Genomic DNA, 14,384 nt, shown 5'->3' on the forward strand with positions numbered 1-14,384 from the left:
TTCAAACAGCAATTATTTTCAAAAGCTTAAGTTTAGCTAATTGTTTTTGAACTAAGAATTTTTCAAAAGACTTTCAAATTTAGCTAAGTATTTTCAAATTTTGCTAAATATCTTTCAAAAGCATTTAGCTAAGTATTTTTTGAAGCGTTTTTTTAAATTTAACTAAGTGTTTTTGAAAACAATTCTTTTTGAAACGTTATGTCATTTTCAACTGTTAAAAAAAAATTATTAGATAAAGTGTTATTCTTCAGGGGGAGATTAGAATTACATAGAATATTTTTATATTTTTCTCTCTACTTATTCTTTTTGATTTATGTCAAAGGGGGAGAGAAAAGTCAAAGTTAAAGGAAATTAAGAATTAAGAATTTAAACATAAGGAGGAGCATAAGTTTTACAAATTTTTTCATTCATGCTCATGTTTAAATTTCTTATTTATTGTCATATTTTTTACTTAACTTTGAACTGTGTTGCCATAATAAAAAAGGGGGAGATTATTGGTGCAGGAAGCATCCGACGATTGAACCTATGTTTTGATTATGTCAAAGGTTTCAAGTTAAGTTGTTTTGTTATCTAATGTGCTTGAATGAGCTTTGTAGGAAAGTCCTAATCCTCGGTTAGGAAGGTTGAAACTCCTAGGGGGCGGTAACCCTAGGTCCTAGGGGGCGGTAACCCTAGGTCCTAGGGGGCGGTAACCCTAGGTCCTAGGGAGTGGTAACCCTAGGTGGTGAAAAACCCTAAAGGGTGGGAACCTTAGGTCCTAGGGGGTGGTAACCCTAGATGGAGGAAAACCCTAAGTGGTGGCAACCTTAGGTCCTAGGGGGTTGTAATCCTAGGTGGTGAAAATCCTAAGGGGGGGTAACCTTAGGTCCTAGGGGGTTGTAACCCTAGGTGGCGAAAAACCCTAGGGGGTGGTAACCCTAGGTGGCGAAAAACCCTAGGGGGTGGTAACCCTAGGTCCTAGGGGGTAGTAATCCTAGGTCCTGGGGGGGTGGTAACCCTAGGCAAAAAGTCCAGTCGGTCTAGAGGACCAGATTGGCATTAGGTATGCTCTCCTGAGTGGAGTAGGTGAGGACACGTTCCCCGGAAGAGGGAACAGTAGGCGTCGGTTCGACCTAGGATTTCAGGTCAAAAATTCGAAGTCAGAACCGGATAGTCTGGAGACTGTCAGACGTTCTTGTTCATGTTATTTATGTGCTAACTGTTGGAACCCCAAGGTTGTTTTGGTGTGATCAACAAGTTAAGTTAGGTCTTGTGTGTTTCTAACCTTGTGTCTAAGTGTACAGGAGCTTAGGAGCACAGGTAGTCGAGTGGAAGACGCAGCTAGCAAGAAGGATGGCAGTCCGAGGGACGAGGTGCTGCGGAAGAGTACACCGGCGGACGAGAAGGAAGCGTTCGGTGGTTCCGATGGACGAAAGCCGGAGCGGAAGATTGCTCGGGTAGCAAGAGATGAAGCTAGCGAGAAGGACGGCACGCTGTGCGTCCGAGGGACGAAGACTGCGGATGAGTACGCTGGCGGACGAGAAGGAAACATGCGGCGATTCCGAGGGATGAGAAGCCGGAGTGAAGCCCGCTCGAGAAGACCGGAAGTTGGGTTTGGGTGAGCCCTTTTCTGGATGGCAGAGATCACCCAAGTGAGTGGATCCAGAGGAGAAGAATCGGACCAAGGCGGGACTGAACTAGAGATGAGGTCCCGGATGAAAAAGTCAACTATTGTTGACTTTTGGCTCCGGCGCGCCCGGAGCAGCCCAGGGTGCCCAGAACCCTTCCGAGCGCCCGGACCAGATTTTTTGACCAGATCGCGTCAAATGCGATCTGAACGTTGGGGATAAAGTTTTATCCCCCCAGGGTGCCCAGAACCCCTTCGGGGTGCCCCGACCAAGGCTATAAATATAGCATTGGTCCAGAAGCTTTCAATCAGTTCAGAAATTGTGAAAACACTTGTGTACTTTCCACTGTTTAGATTAGCTTCTTTCTTCTTGTGCTTCAACGCTTTAAGAGGCTTCTCCGCCTGAAGGAGATTGATAGTGCGCTTCATCCTTTCCTTGGATTAACAACCTCCCCTGTTGTAACCAAGTAAACAATTGTTCCTCTTTCTTTTCTGCTTTTAATTTACTACTTTGATTATTTTACAAGTGTTAGTTTGAAAAGTCGGAAAGGGTCTTTGTTTGATTTTTATAGGGCTATTCAACCCCCCCTTTTAGCCGGCCGAACGGTCCTACAAGTGGTATCAGAGCTGAGGCGCTTCAGGAGGACTAACCGTCGAACGAAGCAACGCGATGGGCGGACCAAGCATCCACCCGCTGAAATACGAAGGGGCTTCGCTACCTGGAAAAAACTGATGCAGGTATTTCTTACAACAGATATTGAATTATTTTTAACAATGAAACTTGTCTTTGAAGCTTCAGAGGACAAGGAAATAGATAAATGGACAAAAAAGGAGCAGGCCGACTTCATGGCGAACGACAAAGCAGAGTACCATCTGCTAAGCGTTCTTCTGCCTCAAGAAGTCAACGGGATCGGTAAATACAACTCCGCAAAGGAACTTTGGGAGAAGTTCCTTGAGCTGCACGAAGGGACGTCCGAAGCCAAGCTCGCCAGAAGAGATCTGCTTCGCAATCAGCTCACCAGCCTGCGACTTGGGGAAGACCAGTCAGTCGCGCATCTGCACTCGAGAATAAAAGAAATTATCACCGGACTTTCGAATATCGGAGAAAAGGTAAGTAATCGAGATTCGCTCAGGTGCGCTTTAAATTCCTTTCCAAGAAATACCAAATGGGCATCATTAGTAGATGCATTTTACATTTCTAAAGATTTAGAAAATATTTCATTAGAAGAATTCTTTTCAACATTTGAAGTGCATGAGTCAAGATGTGTAGGAATGAAGGAGCCTAAAAACAACGTCACCCTCAAAGCCTCGAGAGACAAACCAGAATCGGAATCCTCTCTCGACGACGAGGAAATGGTAATGATGGTAAGAAGATTCAAGAAACTTTGTAAATCCAGATCTACTAACCATCCGCAGGGAAAGAGGAGAAGAACGATCCGCTGCTACCACTGCGACGAAGAAGGGCACGTCAAGGATAACTGCCCCAAGCTGAAGAACAAGGACAAGGAGAAGGGTAAGAAGCCTATCCAAAAGCGAAAGGCCCTAAAGGCGACGTGGGACGATACGTCATCTGAATCGGAAGTCGAAGCATTCTTTGGACTCACACTGATGGCGAGTCATCAAGACAACGACTGCGATTCAAGCTCTTCCGAGATGAGCATCGAGAGCATCGATGAAGGGGGAGCTTCGTCAGAAGAAAGCAGCAGTTCATGGGGAGACACGGACAACGAACTCGACAAGGTAAGTCAGGTATGTTCTCTTCCTCCCAATAAACTTTTTAAATTTGTTAAGTTATTAACTAAAGACTACTGTAAATTAGATAAAGAAAAAAAAATTAGAATTTTTTTTATCTAAATCCTGCCCTTTAGAAGAATTAGATAAATCAAAATTGGAAAATGAAAAATTGAAATTAGAAAATCAAAATTTGAAAATTCAAATCGATAACTTAAAAAACTATGCATGTTCGTCTAAAACCAATTTTAGAAGATTTAATCATTTAAATTGGTACTTTAAATATCACCCGGGATAAATTAGGAACATTTCAAGAAAATATGTCCCTAAAAACTTTTTAGTTAATCCAGTAGGCTGGAACCTTTATTGGGTTCCTTGCTTAGTCTAAATTTTTAAAATTAAAATTAGCACTTTCCAGTGAGAAAATTAAACAATGAATTTCTCTATAAGGTTGTCTAAGGAAGTGGTTGTTGATCCAATAACCAAGAAGGTCTAGTGCCTCGCCACTACCTGGAAGCCAAAATATTGAAATAAATGTTTAATTAACTTTCTGTCAAAGCATTAAAATGAGAATTAATTAATGCTTTCAAAGTTTTTTCAAACATTTTTTTCTTTCTCTAAAAATATTTTTATACTTAGAAATATATATTTTTTTAAATTGACTTAGAAATTTAATTACTTAGAAAAATTTTCAAAGATTTAAGAAAATCTTTTGTCAAAACTGTCTAAAGTTAGAATTTTTAATGTAATTTCTCTTAGAAAATTTTATAAAAGTTTTACTTAAATTTTTTTTGAGACTATTTATGTGAAAATTATTGCAAATTTTTAAGGATCTCAAAATTTTCTAAGTCTTTAACCCTTAGATTTTTTCTTGAAACCCCATTTTTTTTGTGATCAAAGGGGGACAAGGATTAATATAAGTCTAGGGGGAGGTAGACCAAAATTTAACTTATTTTATTTTTTACACTTAATTGCAAATTTAGTTAAATTTATTTTATATCTTTTTTAACCCTAGCTTAACTTGGGTTGATCACACCAAAAAGGAGGAGATTGTTGGAACCCCAAGGTTGTTTTGGTATGATCAACAAGTTAAGTTTGGTCCTGTGTGTTTTTAATCTTGTGTCTAAGTGTGCAGGAGCTTAGGAGCACAGGTAGTCGAGCGGAAGACGCAGCTAGCGAGAAGGATGACAGTCTGAGGGACGAGATGCTGCAGAAGAGTACACCGGCGGATGAGAAGGAAGCGTGCGGTGGTTCCGAGGGACGAAAGCCGGAGCGGATGATTGCTCGGGGAGCAAGAGACACATCTAGTGAGAAGGACGACACGCGGTGCGTCCGAGGGATGAAGACTATGAATGAGTACACCGGCGGACAAGAAGGAAACACACGGCGATTCCGAGGGACGAGAAGCCGGAGGGAAGCCCGCTCGAGAAGACCGGAAGTTGGGTTCGGGTGAGCCCTTTTCCGGATGGCAGAGATCACCCAAGTGAGCGGATCTGTAGGAGAAGAACCGGACCGAGGTGAGACTGAACAAGAGAATAGGTCCCGGACGAAAAAGTCAACTACTGTTAACTTTTGGCTCCAGGGCGCCCGGAGCAGCCCGGGGCGCCCGGAACCCTTCCGAGCGCCTAGACCAGAGTTTTTGATCAGATCGCGTTAAACGTGATCTGAACGTTGGGGATAAAGTTTTATCCCTCCAGGGCGCCCGGAACCCCTTCGGGGCACCCCCGACCAAGGCTATAAATATAGCCTTGGTCCAGAAGCTTTCAATCAGTTCAGAAATTATGAAAACACTTGTGCGCTTTCCACTGTTTAGATTAGCTTCCTTCTTTCTGTGCTTCAACACTGTTAGAGGCTTCTCCGTCTGAAGGAGATTGATAGTGCACTTCATCCTTTCCTTGGATTAACAACCTTCTCGGTTGTAACCAAGTAAACAATTGTGCCTCTTTCTTTTCTGCTTTTAATTTACTGCTTTGATTATTTTACAAGTGTTAGTTTGAAAAGTCGGGAAGGGTCTTTGTTTGATTTTTACAGGGCTATTCAACCCCCCCTTCCTGCCGACCCAACGGTCCTACACTAACTTTGTTTTGAAGGATATATTATTGTTTTGTGGACCAACCTATCTTGTAGGGATAAAAGAGCACATTATGCCTCGGATGAGCAGTACCTGAGCGCCCTCCATGGAGCTTGGAGGCGCCTCGGGTGCAAGGCAGAAGCTGCGCTGGAAGCCACATTAGAGGAGCCCTCATGGAGGCTTGAGGTGCCTCAGACGGTAGGCTGGAGGGGCCCTCATGGTGGCTTGAGGTGCCTCGGAAAGCATTAGAGGCTCCTTCAAGAGGATAGGCAAAGACTTCTTCTCAGCTTATCCATGCGCGGCTGACTCGGCGAATGGAGGCGCCCTCAAGGGGCTTTAAGGTGCCTCCAACAGCCTTTATATGAAGGTTTTGACCAGCAGCTCAAAATTATCTATTCTCAAGTGTTCTTACTCCTGTGTGCTGCTAACAAGGCAACCCAGATGTGCTGTTACAAGTCCCCGACGACCCGGAGCTTTAATTTCTTAATTCGATTTTCAGTATTGTTCAATTTTCAGCTGTACTTATTTCATAATTATACTCTTTCGCGATATTATAGTGATTTCCCAAAGTAAACACTCAACGAGCATGGCCTTTGGAGTAGGAGTCACCAAGGCTCCGAACCAAGTAAAGCACTTGGGTCTTTTTTGTTAGGATCGGTTGAGCTAGAGGGGGGGTGAATAGCTCACTTTGTTTTCTTGATCTTTGATTTTGCACAACCGAAACTTGAAGCCAATGCTAACTCCGGTATTTACTTGGTATCCACCTCCTCAAGGAGGTGACTAGTCCAAGGATTCACGCCACTCACCACACTTCCACTATCCAAAAACCCTCCTTCTCGGAATCACACCGAAGGTGGAGAAACCTTACAACACTTACAATACTTCCTCTCCAAAAGGAAATAGCTCACACTCACTACAATGAGGAAGAGAAGAGATTTACAAACTTGAAATAGCTTCTTCCTTGTGGCGTGAGATTTGAAAGCTTGGAGAGATTGAGAGCTTTAACTTCCAACGCTTGAGAGATCTTGAGAACTTCAAGGATTCTTCACACCAGAGCAATAGAACAGTATTTTTCGTTAATTGGTGCTTATTCCTCTTTCTTCCAGCGTTTTAAACATCAAGAAAACAAGCCGTTTCTCACGTTGCCATCGCCGTGAATCGATTGAGATTATGTCCCAATTGATTCACAAGTATCCGTTGGAAGCCATCGCGTCAAGATCAACGGTGCAGATTCTTTTATTTGACTTGGATCGATTGAGGTAGAGTTTGAATCGATTCAGCCGCTTGCTCATGAAATCGCAGCTTTGTGAATCGATCAGCCGATCGATTCAATACCTTGAATCGATCGGTTGATCGATTCAGGATGATTCTATGCTTCGCACAGAGTATTCACGGATCGATCGGCCGATCGATTCAATACCTTGAATCGATCGGCTGATCGATTCAGAAGGGTTCTGTGCTTCGCGCAGATCCTTTCCGATCGATCGGCCGATCGATTGACTTACCTTCAATCTATCGGCTAATCGACTCAAAGACATTCTGCCTCACAGCCATGTCTAAATCGATTCACCAATCGATCTCTGATAGTGAGCCTAACACACATATAATCTTGTGACCTGCAGGAGCTTCTTTTACCAAGAATCCAGTCTCCGACCTTCTTGGGCTTCTCTTGCATCTGGTCTTCTGACCTGCAAGAAACTTTTTACTAAGAATCCAGTCCTCGACCTTCTTGGACTTCTATTGCATCTGGTCTTCCGACCTGCAAGAAACTCCTCCTGCAAACTCACAATGCATGTTAGTTCCAACGTATTAACCTAAACTTAAATAATTATCAACACATTGAAAATTCCAGGGCATGATTGCACCAACAATCTCCCCCTTTTTCTATGTTTGACAATCTATTTAAGTTTAGGCTAACTTCCAAAATATCATAATGATACAATGATAGATAATGATTGCAACAACGTTGAAAATCATCTAAATTAAACATAAGCAATAAACATGAACATATTTAAGTAGTAAGCTTGATTTTAATTATCTTAAGCGTAAACTTCAACATATATCTCCCCCTTTGTCAAAATTCAAAAAAATAGAACTCCCCCTCAATAAGTGCACGAGGCAAATACGATAAATCCGAGGGGTGCTCCCCCTAAAACACACATATATCCACAGAATAGAACAACACTGAAATATAGACATATATATATAAAAAAATGAAATACATCATAAGGAGTATATCATACATTCAAAAAGAGACGAAGTTCACACAGGTACTCCATAACAATAACCATCCATATAGCATACAATAACATGTCATAGCGGGACATAGAACTCAATATGATCATCCCCCAGAGGAGTGGGATCAGGCTCAGCAGAAGGAGCATACGTAGTGGCCGGAGCTAGAGCAACCACAGACTCAGGAACAGGTGCATCCTCAGCAGGGGGAACAGGGGTGGTGGATGGACCAGACTGAGATGGGTGAATCGTCACCCACGAGCCCACCAAGTCCACCAGTGTCTCCAGAGTCGTCTGCATCGAAGTCTGCTGCTGGACCATGGTATCCATCGAGATACTCAAGTCGGCTACCTCCATGGTCAGCTCCTCCAGACGAGTGTCGATAGTCTCCTCGAATGTCGGAAAAGCTGGCCAAGGAATATCCTCCTCAGCATCATCCGCCGTAGGAACCAATGCCTGTGTATCCCCCGTGGCCGAGCCTAGGTCCCTCACCAAAAGCACGTCCATCGCGCCACCGAACTCCCGCTGGACCACCAACTAAGCCAGTTTTCGTGAAGGAGTGGGAAGAAATCCTAGAATAAGCCACAATCATGTGCTCTAGTCGTCCCCGGGAGACATCTATCTTCTAGGACTCCAGCCAACCTGTGATAAGATGCCCGAAAGGCATATGGATCGTCTGTTGCACGGGTTGGGTAAAATGAATGATGCAATGAAAGATGTTCAGAGCAATGTTGATGTCAAGGGAATGACGAATGGCATAGAGAGCAAACATGTGAGGAGGTCGTAGAGCGGCTAAGGCACGAGAGACAATGGGGAAAGGGCAGTTGATGATCACTTTAAACAAGGCATTGTTTTCAGCCGACAACTCAAGCGAAGAAAATTTTGTGATTTGAGCATTTGGCCCATCCGGACGAGGACGACCAAAGAGGAACTGATGCATGGATGCAATGCTAATATGCTCAAAAGGAGGAGGCAGCTCATCGGGAAGATTGGGATAAAAGACAAAATCATTGTTTGAAGGTAGACATTTGAGATAAGATCGAAGAATCTCATAGGAGAAGTCCAAGCTTCGTTTCACAACACGAGTGCGATAATTTACACCATCTGAAGTGTGTAAATTATTATAAAATTCAGAGACAAGACCTACATTGATATCCCTCTCACAGGTCAACAAAGAGTCATGTTTATAATGCTTGAACCGATTATAGGTATCAAAACAAGATGTCCTATAGTATTGCAAATCAACTGATCTAGGGGTTATAAGTTTGAAGGTGTTTTTGCTAAAAGCTTGTTTCATTGCAGCATTTGGAAATCTCGGATCAGTAGGAGGTTGAGGACGTGAGGAGGGTACAGACGATCCTTCGCCCGATTCACGAACCTTTTGTTTCTTTCCGTGGGATAAAGAAAATGGCACACGGTTTGGCAGTGCAACAGGGAAGGATATGCAAAAATGCAAGGGAAATGCAGATAATGCAATGCATGAGGTATAATGCAATGCACAAAGACACACAAGACACATATAGATTAGGTCAAATAAAAAAAAAATAAGAGAAGAGCAAAGAACTTTACTTAGGGTTAGGGTTTCGAGTCCGCATGATGTGTGAGGACGCAGAGACGAGGAAAAGAGTTTCCCAGTGCGTCGAGAGAGAAGGAGTAGAACCGGAAGAGAGATGGAAGAGCTCCCCTTTGTCGGAGAAACCCGTCGGAGTGAACAAGCAAGGCAAACGGAAGAATCGCCTGGAAAGTCACCTAGGGCAAGACAGCGTCGAGAGAGAGAAGAGGAAGTGATGAGAATAAGTGGATCGATTCGGTTTTAGGGGTTTAAGATGGGTTTTAAGTTCTCGATCGATCGACCGATCGATTGAGAACAAGTGAATCGATCGGTCGATCGATTCACGATGCTTCTGTGAGAATTCATACAGGCGTCTCAATCGATCCAACGATCGATTCAACCGGGATGAATCGATCCATTGATCGATTAAAAAGCCTTCTGTGAAAATCGAAAGAATGACCCAATCGATCCATTGATCGATTGGAATGGTCTGAATCGATCCATTGATCGATTCAGATGCCTTCTGGAAAAACTTGAGTACGCTTCTGTGGTTAAACGAAAGTGCTTCGCAATCGATCCATTGATCGATCCAAATGATCTGAATCAATCCATTGATCGATTCAGATGCGTTCTGGAGTGAAAGGTGAACCTCCCAATCGATCAACCGATCGATTGGGAAGTCTGATTTTCTGCATTTCTGAAAACCTTTCAAATCCAAGTTTTGGAAATGCACAACTAATTGTATATTCCTCTAAAAATCAAGAAATTTGGTGTAAACGCTATTTATGCCACATATTATCAAGGAAAAATAAAGGTTGACAAAAAGCGACACTCTCTAGATAAGATTTACACAAAAGTAAAAATTGTTGAAAACATCAATGATTCGAGTGAGTTTTATCAAGGTTTCAAACATAAGTATGGTGCATATGGTGAGTGTAAAAATTTCCAATCATAATCGTAGGGCAATGTGCACATGATTTGTACACGTGCTTTCCCTATGATTGGACAAATGAATGTTTCATATGAAAACCACTTTTCTTGGTCAAAATAATGCATCATAACCAAGATAAATGTCCCTAACCTCTCACCCCATCTAAATCATATTAAGAGAACAATCCTATGTTCTTGTGAGAGGCAATGTTAAGATGAATAAAACTTAAAGAACTCTACCTCTGAAGTGATCATGGAGGATGTGATTTAATCAATACAACACATTCCCAATTCCCTTCTAAGAAAGCTAAATTCAACTTCGGGAAGAGGTTTAGTGAATATATCGGCTAAGTTTGATTTTGATCCAACATAATTTAAAATGATATCACCTCGAGTTACATGATCACGAATAAAATGATGTTTAACCTCTATGTGTTTCGTTCTTGAATGATGAACGGGATTTTTGGTTAAGTTGATTGTACTCACATTATCACAAAGAATTTGAACATTGTTATAGGTAAGTTTATAGTCTTCTATAGTATGAGTCATCCACAATAATTGTGATACACACTCTCCCATGGTAATATATTCCGCTTCGGTTGTGGAGAGAGCTACACAATGTTGCTTTCTACTTGACCAACTTACCAAAGAGGACCCTAGAAATTGACAACTACCACTAGTGCTTTTACGATCCAATTTGCATCCGGCATAATCGGAATCAGTATAGCCCACTAGGTCAAAAGTTTCGATCTAGGATACCAAAGACCAACATTTTGAGTCCCCTTGAGATAACGAAGAATTCGCTTAACGGCACTCAAATGTGACTCCTTGGCACAAGATTGATACCTGGCACATATATCTACGGCGAAAAGTATATTGGGTCTACTAGCCGTGAGATAGAGAAGACTTCCTATAACACTATGATACACCTTGGAGTCAACTTCTTTCGCCTCAATGTCTTTATCCAATTTAGTATTTGTGGCCATGGGAGTAGATATTTCCTTTACATTTTCCATCCCAAATTTCTTAAATAGCTCTTTGACATATTTGGATTGATGAATATAAATGCCTTCTTTTGTTTACTTAATTTGTAATCCCAGGAAAAATGTCAACTCACCAACCAAACTCATTTCAATTTCACTCTCCATGTGATTAATGAATTTATTTAAAAAATCTTTATTTGTGGAACCACAAATAATGTCATCTACATATACTTGGGCCACAAACATATCATTACCACTATTTTTTAAGAATAAAGTAGGATCAATTTTTCCTCTATGAAACCCTTTTGATACTAGAAATGTTGACAATCGTTCATACCAAGGCCGAGGAGCTTGTTTTAGTCCATATAAGGCCTTTTTAAGTTTATATACATGGGTTGGACACTCCAAATTCTCAAATCCCGGTGGTTGCTCAACATATACTTCTTCTTTTATAACACCATTTAAAAATACTGATTTTACATCCATTTGATACAATTTGAAACTCTTGTGGGTGGCAAAGGCCAACATCATTCTAATTGACTCCAATCTTGCTACGGGTGTATAAGTTTCATCATAGCCCAACCCTTCTACTTGATTGAAACCCCTAGTGACCAATCTAGCTTTGTTTCTCACCACTATCCCTTTATCATCAAGTTTGTTCCTAAAGACCCATTTTGTATCAATAATTGATTTGTTGTTAGGCCTAGGAACTAAATCCCAAACTTGACTTCTCTCAAATTGAGATAATTCATCTTGCATTGCTAAAATTCAATCCGGATCAAACAAGGCATCATTAATGATTTTTGGTTCTATTTGAGATATTAAGGCAACTTGACTTCCTTCATTTCTAAAGTAAGATCGAGTTCTCACTCCTTGAGTAATGTCTCCTACTACTTGATCTAAGGGATGATTTACATGAATCCTAGTAGGTCTTGAGTTTTGATTTGTTATAATTTCGGGTTCAAGTGGCAAAGGATCATTTTTCTCACCATCACTTTCTTGATTTTCTTCTCCTTGATGATTTACCTCATTTAGTGTTAGTTTCTCTAACTCAAATTGTAATTCTTCATCGTTTGTTCTTATAGAGTTTAAAGAAGGATTTTCTTCAAATACAACATTTAGAGATTCTTCAACTAGTTTTGATCTTTTGTTGTAAATTCGGTATGCCTTGCTATGACTTGAGTAACCTACAAGAATCCCCTCATCCGCCTTAGCGGAAAACTTTCCCAAGTGATCCTTGGTGTTTAGAATATAGACCTTACACCCAAATACTCTAAGATGCTTAATTGTAGGTTGTTTACCAAACCACAATTCATGAGGTGTTTTTCCTAGAAACCTATGTATTAAAGTTCGATTTTGGACATAACAAGCCGTATTAATTGCTTCGGCCCATAGGAAACTATGTAGTGAATATTCATTTAACATGCTCCTAGCGGCCTCTTGCAAAACCCTATTTTTACTCTCAACAACTCCATTTTGTTGAGGTGTTCTAGGGGTTGAAAACTCATGTTTGTAGCCTTTTTCCATACAAAAACTTGTGAATCTATCATTTTCAAACTCACCTCCATGATCCCTTCTTACCTTATTTATTTTATGAGCCTTTTCATTTTCTACTCTATTACAAAAGGCAATCAAAGTATCTTGAGTTTGATCCTTATGTTTCAAGAAGAACACCCATGTATATCTAGTGTAATCATCCACAATCACAATGCAATATCTACTACCATTCAAGGAGGTATACCTACTACTATCAAACAAATCCATGTGAATAAGCTCCAAAGCATTTGAGGTACTTACCATATTTTTACCTTTATGAGTAGCATTGGTTTGCTTACCCATTTGACACGCATCACATATTTTGTCCTTTTGAAACTTCAACTTTGGCAATCCTTGCACCAACTCTTTCTTTGAAAGATTTTTGATATTCCTCATATTGGTGTGAGCAAGTCTCCGGTGCCAAAGCCAAGTCTCCTCCTCTTTATACATGAGACACTTAGCAAACACATTAGTAGCACCAAATAGTTCAACTTGATAAATACTTTCTTTTCTATGGCCTATGAGAACATTGGTGTTTAGTTCACTATGCTTGACTAGGCATTGAGATGAGTTGAATTTAACTCTATACCCCGAGTCACATAGTTGACTAACACTCAAAAGATTAAAAGCCATGCCTTTTACTAGTAACACATTTTTTATTACAAATTTTTCGGAAATTCTAATATCTCCTATTCCTATAACTTTTAACTCGCCACTATTACCAAAAGAAACGGTACCTTTACTTTTATGTCTAAATGATGAAAATTTTGATGAGTCCCCCATCATATGCTAAGAGCATCCACTATCTACGAACCATGTTGTTGGATGCTCCCCCTTCGCGCATGCCTGTTTAAACACGATGAACCAAATGTTTTGGTACCCACACTTTGGGTCCGGTAGCATCAATAACAAATTGCTTAGGTACCCAAGCTTGAACAACCTTAACCCTTGAAGCATGGTTTCTACTAATTAGAGACATGAATTTAACTTCCTTATCTTGTGATTTAAAACCTAGTCCCGCTTTGTTGTACACGCCTCTTTGAGCTCCTAGAATCATGTCTAAGTATTTTGAGCTTGAAGTAAATTTTTCTAGAGCACATCTAAGATCATCAACTTGTGATTTCAATGATACATTTTCTTTTTCAAGATCATCAACATCATTTTTGTCATTTTCATGAAGCATGCAACTTTCACATAGCACAATTTCATTTTTGAGTGATTTCAATTCATTTTGCAATCTTTTAACCTTCCCTTTTGATTTAGCTAGTGCATTGGTTAAGAATGCAATGGTGGCATACATCTTATCAAGATTGGGAGAAATTACCTCATCATCACTAGATGATGACTCACTTGAAGACTCCACATCTTCTCCATGACTATCTTCATCTTCACTATCTTCTACATGACTTAAGGTCATGAGAGCCATGTGCTTTGAGCTCTTCCTTTCATCTTCTTCCGATGAGCTTGATGATGAGTCATCCCATGTGGCTTTCAACGCCTTCTTCTTTTTCTTGATCTTTTCCTCTTGCTTCTTCAACTTTGGACACTCCGTTTTGTAGTGCCCCTTTTTCTTGCATTCATAGCAAATTACATCAGTCTTATTCTTAGAATCAATAAGAGATTTACCTTTTCTTTTCTCATCTTTGAAGATTTTCTTAACATCCTTCTTGTCAAACTTCCTTGAGTGTCTCCTCATTCTTCGAACGAAGTTTGCCATTTCACTTGAGGATAGCTCTTCAT

The sequence above is a fragment of the Zingiber officinale genome, chromosome 3A (genome assembly GCF_018446385.1).
Source record: "Zingiber officinale cultivar Zhangliang chromosome 3A, Zo_v1.1, whole genome shotgun sequence".
Taxonomy (NCBI): Eukaryota; Viridiplantae; Streptophyta; class Magnoliopsida; order Zingiberales; family Zingiberaceae; genus Zingiber; species Zingiber officinale.